Below are 20,015 nucleotides of genomic sequence, written 5' to 3' on the forward strand. Positions count from 1 at the left end.
CAGTGATGTCAAGATCTTTTTTCCTTCGGGCTTTTCTATTATCGTATCTTCTGCCTAGAATGATCTTATATATATTTCCTTGGCTGATTTTGCTTTATTGTTCAACTAGCTACTGAAATATCATCCCTCAGAATAACCTTTCCTAATCTTAGTACTTGTAATATATAAAGCATTGCTTTATGTGCTTTTACATGTATTAACTCATTTAATCCTAATGAAATTCCCATGAGCTAGGTACTATCATAATCACATTTTTCTTAAAGAAAATGGAGGAAAAGAAAGTATAAGAAATCTGTAAAAACAACTAAAAACTAGTCAACTTAGTACCAGAGAAAAATGAGATTTGAACCACGGAAGCTTGTGTCTTAGTACAGGAGCTCAACAACCAATCAATGCTGCCTATTTGTTAATCCTTACTGATAATATTTTAGAAAGCAAAATGCCCTGAAAACATTGCATTCATTTTTGTTCTGGTACATTTTATGCTGTTTCCAGAAAGCCTGTGTTCATAGACAAAATGCCGAAGGCCTGTACTTCAACATAAGTATGAAATGAAATAACCCTGCATCAGCAAAGCAGAGGTTGCTTTGACTGTAGATTTTTTAAGGCTTTATTAATTTAAATATTTGCATCCTTTGTACAATGTGATTTTCCAGCTGCTCCCCTCCACCCCACCACTAACCAGGTAGAATATATTTCCCATGCCCCTTGGTTTAGTATTAGCCCTATGATGTGCTTTGGCCAAAGGAATATTGATGGGAATAACTTGACAGAAAGCCAGAAAAGCATGTATATAACACATCTCTGCTTTCACCCTGAGAAGAACATGGTTTCGTAGTTTGCTGGTTCAGGAAGTAGATCCAGCTGGGATAAGCCTACCCTCCAGCTTATCTGCAAAGTCACAAGCTAAGTAATGATTCTGAGCTTTTGTGGTGGGTAGTAAGAAACGACTGATTGAGAAACTGGTACCAGAAGAGGTGTACTGCCATTATAAAAACCTAAATTTATCTGGCATCACCTTTGCAACAAGCAGCAGGCCCTGAGGAAACAGAAGAGACTCAGAAAATGTCAAGGGAACTGTTTTAGGAGGATGAGAAATTGGAGACATGTGTTTTGTAGTGATGAAGTATTTGGTAAAACTCTCATGTAAGGTTACTTAGAAGATTGAAAATAAACCTAATGAATTTTTGGAACTGCACAAGAAGAACTCCAGGGAAAATAGAATGTTGACAACTTGGGCTTTGCTTTTTTTGCTGCGCAAAATGAAAACTAAAACTAAGAGATAGGCTCAAAAATAAGTTGGTAAGCAGAATTTTGATGGCATATACAATCCAGAACTTGCCAAATTAGAAAATAAAACTTTTTCTCATCGTTAACACCCCCAATCAACAAATTATTCTCAAAATAAGATACAGATTGGAAATAAAGAGTCTTTCTTGTTCATGTAGATCAATAAAATATATACACACAGCCCTGTCAGATACTAAACCATATTATAAAACTAGAGTATTTTTACAACTTTATTGAGGTATAATTGATATACAAAAACTTCACATGTTAAATGTGTACAATCTGATCAGTTTAGACAGATGTAAATACCCGTATCATCTCCACAATCAAGGTGATAAGCATTCACCACTTAAATTTTTTTCTTGTGCCTTTTTCCATTTTTTTGAGGCATACCCACTTCATGAAATTTTGAGTGTTCAATAATATATTGCCAACTATAGGCACTATGTTGTACAGCGGATCTCTAGAATCTATTTATCTTGTATAACTATAACTTTATAGTAAAAACCTGAACTCAACTTTCCATTTGCCTCTCTCCCCATCCTCTCAAAACCACTTGTAAGTTTGACTATTTTAGATATCCCTTATAAAGGAGATCATAGTGTATGTGCCCACCAGTCACTTACTTATTTTACTTAGCATAATATCTTTCAGGTCCACCCTTGTGGACCAATAAGTGGTATGGCTTATCTCTTTTTTAAGGCTGAATAGTATTCAATTATATGTATATAACACACTCTGTATCCATTTGTCTGTCAGTGGATATTTCCATTGTTCCCATATCTTAGCTACTGAGAATCTTAGTAGATATCTTTCTAAGAGCTTGATTTCAATTTTCTGTGTATATACAAATAAGTGGGATTAATTCAAGTAAAATGTATGGTATTGGTGCAAAAAATAAGTAGAGTAATGGAATATATCAGGAACAATAATAAGAGACATAGGTCTCTTATAATAATGGTCTCTTATAATAATGAGACATAGGTTTGGAGAGTCCCAAGCAATGTCTGGGTTTTTGAGAACTAGCAGTTAAAAAAAACAGATGCTCCATCCATCAAGGAGATGGGGAAGACTGGCAAATTAAATATGGTCACAATCTTTTGTTATTCTTGTTACTGAGAGAAAATATTCCACTTCCTTTGAATTTGGTTTTCGCAACTTGTATGACCAATGGAAAGAAATGGTGGTATGAACAATGAATGGAGTGTGGCTGAGCTCTCAGCTGACAGCCTGCTTCTCCAGTCCTATGAGTGAGCCATCTTGGACACACAGCTCAGTGGAATCTCCCAAGCAAGCACCACACCTGTGAGTCCAGTCAACTACAGAAATGTGAGCGATAGGAATAAACTGTAGTTTAAGCTACAATTTGGGGGTCCTTTGTTACAAAGCAATATTTAACTAGAAAGAGGAAGACGAAGGCCTGAAAATAAAGTAAATTCAGGCAATAGTAAGTGCTGTAAAGGAGAGAAAATGAATGAGTCTGGGATATGCATTTATTGATTTAATCTTCACAACAGTATCATTTTTGAGTTAGTAAATCTAGAACGAAAAATTTATTTTGAACACCCTTGGCTGGAATTAAATTAGTATGAATGGCTTATAAATATACAATTTGAGAATAAGTGATTAACTGGAAACCAATGCTGTATATCTTCATGTATCAAAAGAAATAGCATATGAAATAATCAAATGTAAAACATCCTCTATTAAAAAGAAAAAAATAGGCAAAAGTAATACAGAAAATGCTAAAATATTTGTAGAATATATCAAAAATATCAGATTATTTAACATGTGAGAAACTTTTAAAAATCAAGAAAAGGAGAGTAAATGTCTTAATTTAAAAATGTACAATATAAGCCATTGAACAAATAAATCTGTAAAAGAAATACAAATGTCAGTGAAAAATATAAAAACATTCAACTTTGTATTGGTAAAATTCAAATAAAATTATTGATATACTTTAAACCTCTTGCCCTTAAGAAATGAATGTTTTAAAATAAAATTAGACTATCTATTGGTGTCAAAAAATGAATACCTGCTATCCTGTTGCTCAGCCACTTTTCTGAGTGTACTATGGGATTATCACAAAACTAAACAGTATTCAAATACCTTAACACCTTAAAAAAACATATTAAAGGAAATTATTGGCAATATGTGAACAAATAAATCCATTAAATATTAATCACTATAAACATAATTCAAAAATATGAATAACATATAATGAAGGATATTTAATAAGTAACAATATTTATATACCAATATCATGATAATATAGACCTATTGTGTCAGTATACAGTTGATACATGATTTTTAAATAATTTTTCAAATTGTTTTGAAATATTGCATCATGAAAAATTCAAGTAATAAAGAAACATAATAGCTGATTTTGTAATTAGATATAGAGTAAGAGGTAGATAGAGAAATTGAAATCAAGATAGTGATGAATAAAGATGTAACAGAAATCCTGATATAGTAAAAAATAATGAGATAACCTTCACTAAAATGTAAAGTGAAATCTAACAGGTAATAAGCTTAGGTGGAATGTTTATAACCAACTTTACTGAGTTACAATTTACATAAAATAAAATATACTCATTGTAAGTGTAGTTGGACAAATTTTGACAGAGATACACCCATGTAATAACCCTTATATTCAAGATATGGAAATATTCCCATTACTCCTTGAAGTCCCCTCCTGATGCTTTATATATGTTTCTGGTATTTTTAATCAACTTAATTGATAGGTAACCCACAAACAGTAATATGCAATTATTCACAACATAAGACAACTTTAAGATCTACTATTTTTATCCATTATAAAGAAATCTATTATTTTTTAATTTGTTGTCAACAAATTTTTTGGAAAGAAACTTTGAAACCTTATGAAATACTGTTACTCATCAAACTTTCACAAACTAATTTTAGCATCATTGTTCTTTGTTTGTTTTGCTTAGATTAATTAATATGGTACCTTCAAAGTTTTGATTTTCTAACTTCATTGTTTATTGTATATTTATAATTATAATTCTTTTAGGACAGATTTTTCTATATATTTATATATCTATCTATTATCTGCATTGTTACAAAAATACACACATACAAATGACAGAAAGAGTCCTTGTTACTGTCCAAATTTCCATCTTAATGGAAATTAAATACTAATTTGGGCTTTTAGTTCATCAGTTCATTTCAGTTGCTCAGTTGTGTTCGACTCTTTGTGCCATGGACTGCGGCATGCCAGGCTTCCCTGTCCATCACCAACTCCTAGAGCCTACTCAGACTCATGTCCATTGAGTTGGTGATGCCATCCAACCATCTCATCCTCTGTCGTCCCCTTATCCTGAATTCAAACTTTCCCAGCATCAGGGTCTTTTCCAATGAGTCAGTTCTTCACATCAGGTGGCCAAAATATTGGAGTTTCAGCTTCAGCATCAGTCCTTTCAGTGAATATTCAGGACTGATTTCCTTTAGGATTGACTGGTAAAGTTCTGTATTTCACTAAAATTAACTGTGAAATTTATAGTTATATTTTATTAAATCACTTAATGCTTTATCTCTTTAGTAATAAATGATGATGAGTTAATAAAGCAATGGTCCAATGCATAGTGAAAAGCTTAGATATAAAAAGTTAATTCCTATAAGGATTTAATTCCAGTATATAAGAGATCAGGTAATGTTTCCTCACTTATAAAGTGAGAGATGATAACAATAATACCTATTTTATAAGACTGTTGTGAAGATTAAGTGAAAGAATTAAAGGAAAAAAAGAAATAAGGTATGGAGTACAGTTCTTAACCTATAATGAATCATTTGAAAGTTGTCCTTATTATTAGATAGTATCACTATACCCTTAATACTAAAATATTCCTTATTAGTTAAAATGGTTAAAAATTGCAACAGAGTAAGTGAATATGAAGTATAGTGAAAATATCTTGAAATTTAAATCCCTCATTTTGTATTTGAGTCCTAGCTGTGTTGCTTAGAAGGGATGTTCTGTGCTTGCTATGTGACCATACATGAAATTATTTAACTGTTCTGCACTATTCTGTCCCTTTAACTGTATAATGGAGATGATGATGATGATGACTATGTTTTTGCCTTATGTACTTGAGTACTCTTAAGAATTCACATACTTGAAATTTGTAGTATAAAGTTTTCCAAAATTAGAATGATGTAAGCAGAAGATATTAAGAAGAGGTGGCAAGAATACACAGAAGAAATATACAAAAAAGATCTTCATGACCCAGATAATACGATGGTGTGATCACTCATCTAGAGCCAGACATTCTTGAATGTGAAGTCAAGTGGGCCTTAGGAAACATCACTACAAACAAAGCTAGTGGAGGTGATGGAATTCCAGTTAAGCTATTTCAAATCCTGAAAGATGATGCTGTGAAAGTGCTGCACTCAATATGCCAGCAAATTTGGAAAACTCAGCAGTGGCCACAGGACTGGTAAAGGTCAGTTTTCATTCCAATCTCAAAGAAAGGCAATGCCAAAGAATGCTCAAACTACTGCACAATTGCACTCATCTCACATGCTAGCAAAGTAATGTTCAAAATTCCCCATGCCAGACATCAACAGTATGTGAACCAAGAACTTCCAGATGTCCAAGCTGGATTTAGAAGAGGCAGGGGAACCGGAGATCAAATTGCGAACATCCGCTGGATCATGGAAAAAGCAAGAGAGTTCCAGAAAAACATCTATTTCTGCTTTACTGACTATGCCAAAGCCTTTGACTGTGTGGATCACAATAAACTGTGGAAAATTCTGAAAGAGAATGGGAATACCAGACCACCTGACCTGCCTCTTGAGAAACCTATATGCAGGTCAGGAAGCAACAGTTAGAACTGGACATGGAACAACAGACTGGTTCCAAATAGGAAAAGGAGTACTCAAGGCTGTATATTATCACCCTGCTTATTTAACTTCTATGCAGAGTACATCATGAGAAACGCTGGACTGGAAGAAGCACAAGTGGAATCAAGATTGCCGGGAGAAATATCAATAACATCAGATATGCAGATGACACCACCGTTATGGCAGAAAGTGAAGAGGAACTAAAAAGCCTCTTGATGAAAGTGAAAGTGGAGAGTGAAAAAGTTGGCTTAAAGCTCAACATTCATAAAACGAAGATCATGGCATCTGGTCCCATCACTTCATGGGAAATAGATGGAGAAACAGTGGAAACAGTGTCAGACTTTAGTTTTGGGGGCTCCAAAATCACTACAGATGGTGACTGCAGCCATGAAATTAAAAGATGCTTACTCCTTGGAAGGAAAGTTATGACCAACCTAGATAGCATATTCAAAAGCAGAGACATTACTTTGCCAACAAAGGTCCATCTAATCAAGGCTATGGTTTTTCCTGTGGTCATGTATGGATGTGAGAGTTGGACTGTGAAGAAGGCTGAGCACCGAAGAATTGATGCTTTTGAACTGTGGTGTTGGAGAAGACTCTTGAGAGTGTCTTGGACTGCAAGGAGATCCAACCAGTCCATTCTGAAGGAGATCAGCCCTGGGATTTCTTTGGAAGGAATGATGCTAAAGCTGAAACTCCAGTACTTTGGCCACCTCATGCGAAGAGTTGACTCATTGGAAAAGACTCTGATGCTGGGAGGGATTGGGGGCAGGAGGAGAAGGGGACGACAGAGGATGAGATGACTGGATGGCATCACTGATTCGATGGACATGAGTCTGAGTGAACTCCGGGAGTTGGTGATGGACAGGGAGGCCTGGCGTGCTTGATTCATGGGGTCATGAAGAGTCGGACACGACTGAGCGACTGAACTGAACTGAACTGAGCACACACTAATATACTATATGTAGACTTAGCGAATGTTAACAACTTGACAGATCTGTTTAAGCTTTTCTTTTTTTTTTTTTTTTAGCATTGTTATACACACTCATAAACCACCCAGGACTATGTTATATAGAGGTAAGCAGAACTTTAAAATTAACATATATCTTCCTTATCCATTTATTGCATAAATGTATGTCACATTGTATAGTTTTAAAGATACATATGTGACTAATTTTATTTAATGCATCACTTACCAAACAATGTTATCTAGATTCACAGATACTGATAAACCTAGTTCACTTATTTTAACCTCTATGAATTTTTCATTAGTTTTTATTGGAGTATAGTTGCTTTACAATGTTGTGTGAGTTTCTGCTATACTAACAAAGCAAAGGGAAGCAGCTTTATGCCTACATATATCCCCTCTTTTTGGATTTCCTTTGAATTTAGGTTACCACAGATCATAGAGTAGAGTTCCCTGTGCTATACAGTATGTTCCCATTAGTTATCTATGTTAAATATAGTATCAATCACCAACGTATGGACATGAACTTGGGCAAACTCTGGGATATGGTGGGGGACAGGCAGGCCTGATGTGCTGCAGTCTATAGGGTTGCAAGGAGTTGGACATGACTGGGAGACTGAACAGCAACATCAATAGTGTATATTCGTCAATCCCAATCTCCCAATTCACCCTACCAATCCCCTTTTCCCTTAATATCCATACATTTGTTCTCTACATCTATGTCTCTATTTCTGCTTTGCAAATAAGATCATCTATACCATTTTTCTAGGTTCCACATATCTGCGTTAGGTATAATATTTGTTTTTCTCTTTCTGACTTCACTCTGTACGACAGTTCTTACGTCCATCCACATCTATGTAGATGGCACACTTTCATTCCTTCTTATGGCTGAGTGATATTGCACTGTATTTCTGTTCCACTTCTTCTTTATCCACTCTGTTGATGGACATTTAGGTTGCTTCCATGTCTTGGCTATTTTAAATAGTGCTGTAATGAACATTGGGGTATATTTGTCTTTTCAAGTTATGGTTTTCTAGGGGCATATGTCCAGTAGTAGGATTGCTAGGTCTGTGGTAGATCTATGTTTAGTTTTTAAGGAACCTCTATACTATTCTCCACAGTGGCTGTACCAGTTTACATTCCCCACAATAGTGTAAGATGTTCCCTTTTCTCCACACCCTCTCCAACATTTATTGTTTGTAGATTTTGTGATTTCCATTCTGACTGGTGTGAGGTGATACCTCACTATAGTTTTGATTTGCATTTCTCTGATAATTAGTGATGTTGAGCATCTTTTCAGGTGTCTGTTGGTCATCTGTATGTCTTCTTTGGAGAAGTATCTATTTAGATCTTCTTGCACCCATTTTTTGATTGGATTGCTTGTTTGTTTGTTTTAACATAGAGCTGCATGAACTGCTTATATATTTTGGGGATTACTTCCTTGTCAGTGTATTTATGTGCAACTGTTTTCTCCCATTCTGAGGGTTGTCTTTTCATATTCTTTATGGTTTCCTTTGCTGTGCAAAAAGCTCTAAGTTTAATCAGGTCCCATTTATTTATTTTTGTTTTTATTTTCACTATTCTAGGAGACAGGTCAAAAAGATCTTACTGAGATTTATATTAAAGACTGTTCTGTCTATGTTTTTCTCTGAGAGTTTTATAGTGTCTGGTCTTATATTTAGGTCTTTAATCCATTTTGAGTTTATTTTTATATATGATGTTAGGGAGTATTCTAATTTCCTTCTTTTACATGTAGCTATCCAGTTGTCCCAGCACCACATACTGAAGAAATTGTCTTTTCTCCACTGTATATTATGGCCTCTTTTGTCATAGATTAGGTGACCATAGGTACATGGGTTTATCTCTAGCTTTCTATCTTGTTCTATTGATCTACATTTCTGTTTTTGTACCAGTACTATATTGTCTTATTTACTATAGCTTTGAAGTACAGTCTGAAGTCAGGGAATCTGATTCCTCCAGCTCATTTTTCTTTCTCAGGATTGCTTTGGCTATTTAGGGTGTTTTGTGTTTCCACACAAATTGCAAATATGTTTGTTCTAAGTCTGCGAAAAACGCCATTGGTAACTTGATGGAGATTGCACTGAATCTGTAGATTGCTTTGGGTAGTCTAGTCATTTTCACAATATTGATTCTTCCAACCCAAGGAGATGGTGTGTCTCTCCAACTGTTTGTGTAGTCTTTAATTTCTTTCATCAGCGTCATAGAGTTTATAGTTTTCTGTGTACAGGTCTTTTACCTCTTAAGTTTATTCCTAGGTATTTTATTCTTTTTGTTGCAATGGTAAATGAGATTGTTTCCTTAATTTTTCTTCCTGACTTTTCATTGTTAGTATGTAAGAATGCAAGGGATTCTGTGTATTAATTTTGTATCCTGAAACTTTACTAAGTTCATTGATGGGCTCCAGTAGTTTTCTGATGGCATCTTTAGGATGTCCTCTGTATAGTATCATGTCATCTTCAAACAGTGACAGTTTTGCTTTTTCTTTTCCAATTTGGGCCACTTTTATTTCATGTAATTGATTTGTGTTTTGACTTAGACAATTTCCTTCCAATTCCTAAATTCTAATGTGTGTACATGTGTGACAGAGTATGTGATAATTCCATGAAATACAACACAGCTTTTATGCTTAAATAAAACAAAAGCAAAAATAAGGTTGAGAAACTCTAGGCTTTAAATCATAATTCTTTGTAAAGTTGGAAGAATTTTGCTGGAGGCAGAAAATCATGAAAAGAGTTATAGCCATGTCAGATATGAAGACATGTTGCTTATATGTGGATAAATTGTCTAAGTCAAATAAAAATTGTGAAACATTTTATGAGGATCCTTAGGGTAGCTTTCATTCTGTTTTTATCATCTCCAGATTATACTGTAACCCTCATTCTCACCCTCTAAAAGTGAAGTAAATCTGTTTTCTGAAGAAAATCTTGAACTCATAAGAATTTGAAAGTATGTGCTACTACACAGAAGTGAACACTTTACTATATATATTTGCTATAGATAAGATGTGTTTGTTTGTGTGTAGAGGAGCAATTTAGTGACTATGTTTAAAAGACATGTTTGGAACAATTGGGAATTTTGATAAGGACTACAGCATATGAGGGGCTTCCCCGTTGGTCAGCGGTAAAGAATCTGACTGCTATGCAGAAAACACAAGAGACTCAGCTTAGATTCCTGGGTTGGGAAAATCCCCTGGAGGAAGGCATGGCAACCCACTCCAGTATTCTTTCCTGGAGAGTCTCCTGGACAGAGGAGCCTAGTAGGCTGCAGTTCACAGGGTCACACAGAGTTGGACACAACTGAAGTGACTTAGCATGCATGCACCCATAGCATATTGGATAACAATAAAGTGCCAATGTTACATTTCTTGAATAATGTGATAATTATGGTTCAGTAGTAAAATGTATTTTTAGGGGATGTATGCTGACAAATTTAGGGCTGAAGTGTCATGATATTTATAAATTACTTTTAAACATGAGTGTGCATGTGTGTGAGTGTGTAGAAAGAGAGACAGGGAATGACACATTGTTAACAATTAGTGTATTTATATAAAGAATATATAAATGCTCTTTCACTCATTAGAAATATTCTAAGAAATATAAGCACCTTAAAGTGGACATATTTTTAGTCTTCCTATATCTCAATAAATAATTTAATCTTTCACTCATCAAATTCAGAAACCCTCTCTCCAAGCAATGTTCGTCGCAGCACTGTTTATAATAGCCAGGACATGGAAGCAACCTAGATGCCCATCAGCAGATGAATGGATAAGAAAGCTGTGGTACATATACAGAATGGAGTATTACTCAGCCATTAAAAAGAATACGTTTGAATCAGTTCTAATGAGGTGGATGAAACTGGAACCTATTATACATAGTGAAGTAAGCCAGAAAGAAAAACACCAATACAGTATACTAACGCATATATATGGAATTTAGAAAGATGGTAACAATAACCCTGTGTATGAGACAGCAAAAGAGACACTGATGTATAGATCAGTCTTATGGACTCTGTGGGAGAGGGAGAGTGTGGGATGATTTGGGATAATGGCATTAAAACATGTATAATATCATGTATGAAATGAGTCACCAGTCCTGGTTCGATGCACGATACTGGATGCTTGGGGCTGGTGCACTGGGACGACCCAGAGGGAGGGTATGGGGCGGGAGGAGGGAGGAGGGTTCAGGATGGGGAGCACGGGTATACCTGTGGCGGATTCATTTTGATGTTTGGCAAAACTAATAGAATATTGTAAAGTTTAAAAATAAAATAAAATTTAAAAAATTTTCCAATTACTGTTGATTTTCTCTTGAATATATTCAAATATGTCTGCCCCTTTCCAAACCTATAGCATTTTTATATTAACATAATTTTTGACATTTTGCAAACTATGATCAACATTCCTCATCAAACCAAGAATAAGCCTGCCAAAACATAATGATGTCATCACCGCTTAAATGCTTCCTGTGGCTTCCTATTGTACTCAGTACAAATCCTATAAGGCAAATTTCAAGAGCTTTGCTCTTTACCTTACTTTTGAGCTTCAGCTGAATGTTGAAGCTCTTGACTGTTTTTCAAGCTCTTTTATTATCACTGAACTTATTTTTCTGGCATCTTCACCTGCAAATTTTTTCCCTTTTTCAGGTCTCATGTGAGATATCACTTTCTTCAAACTTTTTCTATGAGCCCCAAGATTGTACTGCCTATTCCTATATACATTTCCAAAAGCTCCTGTACATACTCATCAACCAAAATTCTAATTGCCAACTATGCTTTACGTCCTTCAGCTGATATTATATTTTTCCTAACTTCATACATCGGCAGTTGACAGAATGCCTAAAACATAGCACATACAATATCCAGTTGTCAAATGACTACTGTGTGGGCTATACAGTGAAACTGATTTGTAATTGAGTGTTTATTAATTCATTCACAGTGTTAAAATGGGACTGCAAGAAGCTGCTAAGAGAATGGCGGAAAAGTGTAAGCATTCAGTAATTTCTAATTAAAAAAAAAGGTCTTTAGTTTATTTGGATCTCTGATATAATTGGTTTATTTCTTAATCACTGGAAAATACTCTTACTAGATGAGAGGAAATAGAATTAAAAACATGAATATAATCTATAGAGACAGAATCTATAGGAATAAAAGGCACATTAGTGGTTGCCTGACTCACTTGAAAAGACCCTGATGCTGGGAAAGATTGAAGACCGGAGGAGAAGGGGACGACAGAGGATGAGATGGTTGGATGGCATCACTGACTCAATGGACATGAGTTTGAGTAAACTCCAGGAGTTGGTGATGGACAGGGAGGCCTCACGTGCTGCAGTCCATGGGGTCACAAAGAGTCGGACATGGCTGAGCAACTGAACTGAACTGAACTAGTGGTCGCCTGGGCTGGGAGTAGGGGTGAGGGTGGAATTGACTGAGATGACCCCAGGGGTAATAGAAATGTTCTATTTCTTGATTGTATGATTCTTATATGGCTGTATAAATTTGTCAAAACTTATCAAATGTATACTTAAAAGTTTCACATTATATTTCAATTAAGTTAGTTTTTTTAATGCCTCAGTAATTTAAATAGCTTCTCAATAACATCTCCAGCAGAGAAAGTATTACTATTGGAGGAAAATTGTATGAGATAATATTACTTAAAATTTCTAAATAGTAGTAATAATGCTGAAATCAGTTAAAAGAGCCTTTTTATGGTGGTTTCTATATAAAAGGAAATTAATGAGTCCCACACTAATTTTATTCAGTGATTAAATCACAAAACTACTGATCTTCCCCTTGTTTATTCATAGACCATCAGGTAATTAGGGCTGTCTCTACTATATCATCTGCCAGCCGTGAGAAGAATGAGAACAATAGTTATTCAGTTCAGAGGGATCATTATCATTCATATAAGAAAACAGGACTTTTGCAACTGTTAAAAACAGAGCTTAGATGTTTCATCTCCTTTTTCTCTGTAGTTATTGAATAAAAAGCCATGAACCAATTGGAGCCTTAGATGTCTATGTGCATATGCAATTAATTAAATCTAATTTATTTAATAGAAACCACCTAATACTGTTGGGCTTCCCTGGTGACTCAGGGGTAAAGAATCTGCCTGCCAAGGCAGGAAACGTGGGTTCGATTCCTGGGTCAGAAAGATCCCCCGGAGAACGAAATGGCAACCCACTCAGTATTCTTGCCTGGGAAACCCCATGGATATTGGAGCCTGACAGGTTACAGTCCATGGGGCCACAAAAAGAGTCAGACACAACTTACCAGCTAAACAAAAACAATAGCCTAATATTATTGTAGCAGTGACGGTTAATTTAAGAAATAGAAAAAAAAAAAAACTCAAGGAAGCATGAGTTCTTATACTTAGATACCTTACAGAAATACTTTTCTTAATATATATCAATCTTCATCTAGGTAATTCATATCATTGTCTAACAAATACCATGTTAAGGCAAACTGCAGAAAGCAAAGGGAGTTTTCCTAATCCATTTGGCCTGTTGTAATGATATACCACAGACTGTGTGGCTTCAAACAACAGAAATTTATTGCTCACTGTCTGGGGGCTGGAAGTCTGAGCTCAGGGTGGTAGGTCTGAGAGCAGGATGTCAGCATGCTAGAGTCCTGGTGAAAGCCCTCTTTCACGTTGCAGACTGCAGACTTCTCACTGAGTCCTCACATCACAGAAGGGGCCAGTAATCTCTCTGGTGTCTCTTTTATAAAGCACTAATCTCACTGTAGCTCACTCGGTAAAGAATCTACCTGCAGTGCAGGAGACCTGGGTTCGATCCCTGGGTTAGGAAGATTCCCCTGGAGAAGGAAATGGCAACCCACTCCAGTATCCTTGCCTGGAAAATCTCATGGACAGAAGAGCCTGGTGGGCTGCAGTCCATGGGGTCGCAAAGAGTCGGGCATGACTGAGTGACTAACACTAATCTCACTGATGAGGATTCTCCCTCATGATTCAAACTCTCCCTAAAGGCCCAACCTCCTAAAACCATCATCACCTTTGAAGGTCAGGATTTCAACATACGCATTTGGGGAGGACACACACATTTAGACTATAGCAAGAATCAACCACAGTTGGGGACTTCTTGTATTATAAATATTCTTGCCTCAACATTGAAAGTGAAAGTGTTAGTTGCTCAGTCATGTTCTGCTCTTTGCGAGTCCATGGACTATAGCCCACCAGGCTCCTCTGTCCATGGAATTCTCCAGGCAAGAATACTGGAGTGAGTTGCCATTCCTTTCTCCAGGAGATCTTCCCAACCCAGCAATCAAACCCAGGTCTCCCTGAGCCACCAGGGATTTTTACCTCAACATTAACTCTATTGAAGATGCAGTCACACACACACACACACACACACAATAAACTCACTGAGAAATATTAATGGAAAATAAAGTAAGATAAAATTAATGAGGCTAATAAATCATGACATATGATAATAGAAAACTATGTGAAATTGACCAAACCATCTTTTTTTAATTCAAGGTGTAACTTAGGTAAAATAAAATATAAAGATCTTAGGGTTCTAGCCACTCTTTTAATACCTGGATAAACATATATCTTCTACCCAAAAGATAATAAAGCACATTGCCATTATTTCAGAAAATTATTTTGTGCCAATTTCCAATAAATTCTTTTCTCAAAGGTGAGACTCAAAGGTGATGTTTTCTGATTAATATCACCATAGATTAGCTTTCTCTACTATTAGCATTCATATAAATGCAATTGCATGGCAAGTGTTTCTTGTGTCTGGTTTCTTTCATTCAACTAACAGTTTGAGATTTATGATACCTTGTGTTTGTACTAGCAATAGGCCTAATGCTTATAACATTCCTTTATCTTCTTTTTAATGTTTATAAGGATTTTGATAATGATATTTGTATTATTTTACTCTTCCTATCAACCGTCTTACCATAGGCTTACTAATTTTATTCATCTTAACAATAACAGTGTTTATCTTGATTAAAAAAATTCCTTCTTCATATTTATGTCACTGATTTTTATCTCTATTTTTATAATGACCTCTCTTTAGATTTAAGTTGCTTTTATGTGACTAGCTTCTTCTTTTGAAAAGTTAGGTAATTATTTCTTTTCTAATATATGGCACTATTATGAGAAGTTAGTTATTAATACTGTAAATTTTCATTAATCCTTGCTTAACCTCAACCCACACACACAAAAAAGAGTTCTGTTTACCTTATCATTTAGTTCAAAATATTTTCTGAAGCTCTCATGGTTTTTTGTCATGGCTTGTTACAAATGTGTTTTAAATTTTTCACATATTTATTTATTTTATCACTACTTTATTGCAAGTGACTTCTAACTCAATACCAAAATCACTATAGAATATATTTTATGTTTTCAGTTCTTTGATATAGATTAAGCCTTTTCTCATAGTCAAGTCTTTTGATGATTTTGGTAAATATTCCCAAGTGTAATTAGGAAGAATATGTATTTCGCATTTGGACACAGCACTCTATACATATCATTAGATCAAGTTGGTGGATAATGTTGTTCAAATGATCTACATTATTACTGAGTTTGTGTCTATTTGTTTCATAAAATATCAGATACTAAAATATTCAGATATGATTCCACATTTCCCTTTTTTTGCAAATGTTTAACTTATGTGTTTTAAATCTATAAAAATCATATGTGTTATGTTTTCTTAATAAGTTGTCTTATATTTAATATATCATATGAAATATTCATATTTATCTTCTATAATATTCTGATTTAAATTTATGTGATATTAATACAGCTTCACCATATTTTTTATGTTCACTTTACCTGGCCTACTTGTTCCATGGTCTTATTTTTATGTGTCATACACACACACACACATATGCTGCTGCTGCTAAGTCGCGTCAGTCGTGTCCAACTCTGTACGACCCCATAGATGGCAGCCCAACAGGCTCCTCTGTCCCTGGGATTCTCCAGGCAAGAATACTGGAGTGGGTTGCCATTTCCTTCTCCAGTGCATTAAAGTGAAAAGTCAAAGTGAAGTCACTCAGTCATATCCGACTCTTCGCAACCCCATGGACTGTAGCCTACCAGACTCCTCTGTCCATGGGATTCTCCAGGCAAGAGTACTGGAGTGGGGTGCCATTTCCTTCTCCGACACACACAGATACCAAGAGGAAATGATATTACAAGCAAAGCCTTGACCAGTAACCATATATTCAATAAACTCACTAGATTCATTTGACCTAAAATGAATTAGCTTGTATCCGGTACCTTATAGAGATACTAATCTTTAGCCCAATGAAATTTAAGTCTTATAATTTCAGAGAGAAACAGAAAAAAATGCAGGATATGAGTTGCCCTCCAATGCATCACTCAAACCCTTTAATTGCCACTCTGGAGGCTGAAAATCTGCAACATGACTTCTTACACTTCTTCTTACATCCCTGAGATTTTACTCTGTGGATGTGAACAAACTCTGGGTGCATCTCTTTCTATATTTTATAAAAAAAAAAAAAAAAGAAAGAAAGGAACAGTACACAAGAATGTGGAGATGCAGTATATCATATTCTGATTTGTTAGCAGTTTCCTACTGCTGAAAATTAAACTGGACCAGAATTGAAAGGTGATCATGATCCCTGTATTTGATTACTTTGTGCAATGCTGATGTGTAAGTGCTGGTCAGTTAATATTACATTTGTCCTTTGATACACAGGAAAGGGAAATCTGGATGCTGAGCAAGCCAGTCAGAGGGCTGGTGTCCCAGTTTAAAGTCAGAGGAATGTTGGGCCAAACTATAAAAACAGAAAATGCCTTAGGACAATAATGAAAGCAACCAACATCATCTCTCAAGGTGATCAGGATCTATGTTTCTAAATATAAGATCCTAAGACAGAAGAATGATGCTTAATGAACTATGTGGATGTGGAATTTATCTCTCATGCTCATGACTCATTCAGTTCCTTTTTCAATTTTAAAGGGAACAACTTCAGTTAACCTTTACTGGCAATACAAGGTTATCATTAATAAATAGCCACAGTGTAATAGTTATTATAATTCAGAATAACAGTGATTGGAATAAAGTGTTTTGTAGTCATTGGTGGAAAATATATTCATTCAAAATTATAGACAGTATTAGAAGTTATATTTTAATCTTCATTTCTCTTCCCACACACTATAAAGGACCCCAATTTCTCTCCTTTTTTACTTCTTTTTTTTGTTTATTGTGTTCTAAATAATATTAATGCTATTAATGTATCAACATAGCCTCATACTGAAGTGTTTTTAAAATATCACTCATGAACACAGTTAAAAAAAAAGAAGCTCATAAATGCAAAGAATTGTAAAAAGAGTGACTCTCACCTTTACAAGAAGAAGAAAATTTGATAATTTTCAAACTCAGCAGTGAACTGAGGTCTCATGAGGCAGTCATCACTGATCTTCATATAAGCCAATAGAAAGCTATACCTGAATCTTCTGAATTAATAAGCATTGAATGTAAAAATGAGAATCTTGGAGAGCTTTCCTGTGGTACTAATGAGAGAGCAAAACAGAACAGCAGTCAGTAACAATACCAAAACAAAGCTGTCTTCCCTATTTTGCCTTGGACCACATACCTTCAACTGCTGGAGTCAGAAAAGGAAAGTGAAAAAAAAAAAAATCACTAACCACGGGACAGGCAGGAATATTTACTCAACCCAGCACTGTAGCAGGAGGAGGGACATGTGTTGAGCATGCCCTGACCCAGAGACACAGCACCTGACTAAGACTGATGTTTAATTAGAAGTACCCCAGCCTCTGTGATCAAGTAAGCATGAACTGGGTAAAAATAATAACGGTACAGTTAGGAGATATGAAAGACATATTATCTCTAGAGACAAGCACAAAGGAAAGATTTAAACCCAGGTAGGAAGCAGACATTAAGAAACTGACCTCTGGAAAACCAGGTCCTCCTTAATCATAAGCTATTGGGAAAGGGGTTTGAATCCTATAATGCACTGAGGATATTCATAGCAACAGCATATCTCAATTAAGCCCATCTACTAAAGGCCTGATGAAAGAAATGAAACATTCACCTCTGAGCATTAAAAAAAAAAAAAAAAAAAACATCATCATCTACTTTCTTACATAATACCTCTAGCTTTCATTAAAAGTTCAGTTCAGTTCAGTTCAGTCGCTCAGTCGTGTCTGACTCTTTGCAACCCCATGAATCACAGCACACGAGGCCTCCCTATCCATCACAACTCCCGGAGTTCACTCAGACTCACGTCCATCGAGTCAGTGATGCCATCCAACCATCTCATCCTCTGTCATCCCCTTCTCCTCCTGCCCCCAATCCCTCCCAGCATAAGAGTATTTTACAAGGAGTCAACTCTTCGCATGAGGTGGCCAAAGTACTGGAGTTTCAGCTTTAGCATCATTCCTTCCAAAGAAATCCCAGGGCTGATCTCCTTCAGAATGGACTGGCTGGATCTCCTTGCAGTCCAAGACACTCTCAAGAGACTTCTCCAACACCACAATTCAAAAGCATCAATTCTTCAGGGCTCAGCTTTCTTCACAGTCCAACTCTCACATCCATACATGACCACAGGAAAAACCATAGCCTTGACTAGACGGACCTTTGTTGGCAAAGTAATGTCTCTGCTTTTGAATATGCTGTCTAGGTTGGTCATAACTTTCCTTCCAAGGAGTAAGCGTCTTTTAATTTCATGGCTGCAGTCACCATCTGCAGTGATTTTGGAGCCCCAAAAATAAAATCTGACACTGTTTCCCCATCTGTTTCCCATGAAGTGATGGGACTGGATGCCATGATCTTCATTTTCTGAATGTTGAACTTTAAGCCAACCTTTTCACTCTCCACTTTCACTTTCATCAAGAGGCTTTATACAAGGCATAAAATCTATAAGGAAAAGCATACTTTGAAGTCATAAAGTATTCACCAGGATCAAACTCTGATATGATACACACAGTAGAAACAATCAGAAAACCAATTTAAAATAACTTTGTGATCCTGGATTAGCTTTAAAACTAAAGCTAATAATACATTAAAAACTCCAGGACAACCACTTAAAAAGGTAAAAAATGCAAAATATAACAATGTAAATATGTTAAGAAAGGAGAGTAATGTAACCATGAGTGGTAAAAAAGAAGTGAAGACAAAAATGGGGGGAAAAAAATACAACAAATACAAAACAGTCACAAATATGGAGGCTATTAATCCAACTATACCAATAAATACTTTGAACATCAATGGGTTATATACACCAGTTGAAGGAGATTGTAAGAATGGATTAAAAAACACAATCTAACTATATATATTGTCTACAAACCCCATTTTAAATATAAAGACACATACAGATAAGAAGCAAATGGATGGAGAAAAATGTATAATTTTAAAACTAGAATGTTAGTCGCTCAGTCGTGTTTGACTCTTTGTAACCCCATGGACTGTAGCCCATAAGGCTTCTTATCCATGGAATTCTCCAGACAAGAGTACTGGAGTGGACAGCCATTCCCTTTTCCAGGATGTCCTGCTGACCTAGGGATCAAACTTGTGTCTCTTGCATTGTAGGCAGATGCTTTACCATCTGAGCCACAAGGGAAGTCCACTAACACTCTCCCCCGCCCCGCCACACACACAAAAAAAAGCAGGAGTAACTATGGTAATTTCAGACAGAGCAGACTTAAAAGCAAGCAAAGTTATCAGGATAAAAAAGGATACATACATACATAATGATAAAGGAATCAGTTCTCCAAGAAGATATAACAATCCTCAATACTTCTACAATTAAGAACAGAGTGTCAAATTATGTGAGGCAGAAACTGATAGAATTCATCCCAAGGAGAAAGGGGTGAATCTTGTTACCACTTTGTCAGAAATGGACAGAACTAGTGGGCAGAAAAGCT

This window comes from Bos javanicus, chromosome 9 (genome assembly GCF_032452875.1).
Source record: "Bos javanicus breed banteng chromosome 9, ARS-OSU_banteng_1.0, whole genome shotgun sequence".
In the NCBI taxonomy this organism is placed as follows: Eukaryota; Metazoa; Chordata; class Mammalia; order Artiodactyla; family Bovidae; genus Bos; species Bos javanicus.